This window comes from Oryzias latipes, chromosome 1 (genome assembly GCF_053564925.1).
Source record: "Oryzias latipes strain Hd-rR chromosome 1, Olatipes_Hd-rR_3.1".
In the NCBI taxonomy this organism is placed as follows: domain Eukaryota; kingdom Metazoa; phylum Chordata; class Actinopteri; order Beloniformes; family Adrianichthyidae; genus Oryzias; species Oryzias latipes.
In genome coordinates, this window is record NC_136237.1 from 38,699,337 (window position 1) to 38,703,013 (window position 3,677).

At 42.6% G+C, this 3,677-nt stretch overlaps 1 long non-coding RNA gene across 1 annotated transcript; it reads right to left on the reverse strand.

Annotated features, from left to right (window-relative positions):
• Positions 1-1,044: 1,044 nt before the first annotated feature.
• Positions 1,045-1,456, reverse strand: LOC144994940 (uncharacterized). The gene is made up of 2 exons (XR_013658678.1): positions 1,310-1,456; positions 1,045-1,229 (listed from the first exon to the last, which is right to left on the reverse strand). It is a non-coding gene; the product is annotated as an uncharacterized LOC144994940 (long non-coding RNA).
• Positions 1,457-3,677: the final 2,221 nt, after the last annotated feature.

Consider the following 3,677-nt stretch of genomic DNA (forward strand, 5'->3'; position numbering starts at 1 on the left):
CATTGGGAAATTACATGACCGGGACGCCCGCAATAGAAGCACAAACCTTCGTCGCGACGTTTCTGACGTTCCTCTGCCGTTAGTTTTGAATGGCCTATCTGCATGGGCTCCTCCAAAACATGTGTGGGGGACTCGTGTGCGGGAAAAGAAAAAACCTGACCCGGAGCTCCGGGGTTCCGAGGGAAACTGGTTGGTTTGTGGCTCCGTTCGGCTTGACGTTCACGCAGCCGCACATCAGATCGGAGGGCTGCTGAGACTAGCTCCTCAAAAGAGTCAGGTTCGGGTTGTGAACATAAATGATCCTTAATTTTCTCATTAAGGGACTGGTAGAAAATACCCTTGAGTGCGGGGTCAGGCCAGCCGGCCTCCACCGCTAAAATGCGAAAATCGATCAAATGTTCACTCACCGAGCGATTGCCTTGTTTTAAGCTAAGCAACCGTCGGGTGGCTTCCTCTTGTTTGCGAGGCTGATCAAACACGAGGCAAAATTCTCCGATGAAACGATCGAATGGCAGATGAGAAATGGGATTAGAAGCCAAAAAAGCCTGGGCCCACTGGAGTGCTTTGTTACGGAGGGCGTTTACAATTAATGATATTCTGCTGTGGTCTGACTGGTAGAATCTGGGGGCCTGCTGAAAGATAAGCTGACACTGTAGGAGGAATCCTCCGCAGGCTGCAACATCGCCGCTGAATGGTTCCGGCTGCAGGCGGAAGTTTTCGGGGGTCATGGCGTCAGCGGAAGTCGGGTTGTTGCCGGAAGCAGCAGTTTGAGCTGAGACTGTGGGATTCGAGGGTTGCCTTGTTAATTCTGCGAGAGTATGAGTAATACTGTCGAGTCTGCGGAAAAGGTCCTGTTGAACTACGGACAGTTGAGTAAGGGCGTCTGCTTGACGACTAAGGAGAGTACCTTGAACAGATATGGCGTGGCGGAGTCCTTCCGGGTCAGCTGGGTCCCGGAGTAGGGCCAGTCCGTTCTGTCATGGTCCCGTGGGAATTCGAAAGGACCCAGGCGCTGGAACCCGGAAGAAACTCGGAAACGAGAGGTAAGTATAAGGAAGATTTAATTTCTCTGTAGGAGAGTCTGTGACCAAGTCTTTGTTGCTGCGTGGCGGCTGACTGGAGGGTGGAGGCAGACGGAGCTCGAGACTGAGGCTTGCTGGATCCGAAGGGAAGACGTAGAGGGGAACTGGAGAACTGTAGCCCGAGGAGCACACTCGTGAGGATGATTCCTGAGAGCAGAACGGAGAAGCAAAATCAGCGTGATCAAGCCAAGGTAAGGCACAAGACATGCGAGAGCCAGACTATGCACCGTGGTAAGAACAACGGACTGGCGTTGACGTCAGGTCCTGGATCTCCTGAAGTAGGCGGTTTAACGAGGTGATGATTGGAACCAGCTGGTCGCGTCCAGAGCCGAGCAGGAGAGGGAGGGGGGAAGGTGACTGACAGAGGCGCCATGACACTGCCATGTTTTTAAAGACCTATAGTTGAGTTGTTTCAGATGTTGCATCATTTCAGGAGAAAGTGTGCCCTCTGCTGCTGATTTTACATGCATGACCGCATGAACGCCATTCTTCAGTTTAGGATTACTTGGAAGGTAAAACCCCTTCTGTTGCACAGTTTGGGATATGCAGTATGTTTAACTCTTCAACACACATCATTTTAGGTTGGTTTATATCTATCTATGGTGTGCAACATTGAAATAGATGTATCAAAAGTTGCAAGCCTTTAAATTAAACTTTTGTCTTAACACAAAGTTTGAAGGAGTCAGTTGAGGGTGAATATTGGCTTTCATTTGGTAGCAAACAAATATGATGAAACCCTCAAAAAGGGACAGTAGAAGTGAGGTCCACAAAGATTCTGCACTGCCCTCTGCTGGTTGAGAAAAACAATGGAAAAATCCCACTTGAATCACAACAGACACGAGTAGAAAGAGATACAGCAGAGAGGAAGACCGATATGGTAAAGGTCAGGCAAAGGGCCTTTGAAGACATGCATGAGAAGATAGACAGTTTCTCACATTTTAGCCCTTTCATGCATAAGTATTTCAAAAAGAGAGAGATTTTGCATTGATTTTGAGACTGCAAGTCTCAAAATCAATGCAAAATCAAAATCAAAACTTGCTGATTTTTGGGTGATCAATGTTCACCTGAGCTCCTTCTGGCTCCCAGGTGAGCACCTTTTGCCTCACCTGAGAGCCATTAGGAGCTCACCTGAGGCTGACATTTGAGTTTTACATTTTCCATCAAAGGGCAGCGGAACCGTACTTTACTTTGGCTCATCACCTAAAACCTGAGATGAGACAACCTACCAGACTGCATCACCCTCAGAATGACTCAAGCTCTTAAACCCTCCACCACAACTAGATTAGATTAGATTAGATGACTTTGTTTATCCCACGATGGGGAAATAGATGTATCTGTGGCAGCAAAAACAACATTCATTCATTCTCAGACCCGTTCGACCCACTGCCCTCTGGGAGGCGCTACAGAGGCATCAGAAGCAAAACTAACAGACTAAAAAACTGATTCTTTCCAAAGGCAATAACCATCCTCAATTCCCAAATGCACAGATAAAATCCAAATTCCTGTTTACTGACTCTTTCCACATTGTCAACTCTATACCTCATTACCACTTCTTGCACCTCTGACATGTTTACAACTAGTCTTCGTACGCAATTTTGCACAATTGTTTCGGCACTCTTCATTACAGTTTACAGTTTATATTTGCACGCTTTTACATACTTTTTGTTTGTTTGTTTGATTTTATTGTATTACGATGTTTTTGTATTTTTCCCTTCCTTGCTGTTCTTGCACTGATGGCGATGCTTAAATCTCGTTGTACTATGCACAATGACAACAAAGCAAATCTGAATCTGAATCTGAATCATAAATAACAGCAAAAAAAGGACATCAAAAATGACATTCTCATTATAAATAAATACAGCAACGAAAGTGGCGGGTGATCCACTGCAAACATATGATACTTTTTTTTAATATCCAAAAATAGATAAGTACACAAAAAAAGTACACACAATCAAACAACAATCAAACAATAATGTTCTTGGGAAGGAGGGATTAACAAAAGCCAAGAAGTTGTTTTTTTTAAGTTTTAGTTTTAGGTTAATAGTAAAACTTAAAAAAAATAAAACTTGAAAATGAAGTTTAAAAAACAAAGGTCTCAAATTGATTTGATTTTTGATTTTCTTGATTTATTTCAAGCATTGTAGTCAAAGCAATAAAGAATTTACACATATTTATCAAACTCAATACAGAATGATGAAATGCATAGATTAAAAAGACAGAAAATAAAACAAAACAAAAACCTCACTTGAATCACATTTGCTTAATTAAATACAGTGATCATTAACTAAAGTATAAGTAGAGTTTAATTCATTGCTTGAAAAGGAGTGGGAAGAAGCAAGCTTATATAATCCCACCCCTACTGAGTTCATTCATTTGATAGTTTAACAGTGTTTTAAATCCGGTTCTGATCAGATAGATTCTCTTCAAGTAACAAAATCCAGTGCCTAGAAAGGATTGATGATCTTCAGAAAACCTTCATTCACGATTTCAGTAAACAGTAACGATACCGATATGTAATAATAATTGATTATCATTAGAACACATGATAACATCAAACTAGTAATTATTGCTACACATTGCAGATCAAGTAAAAAA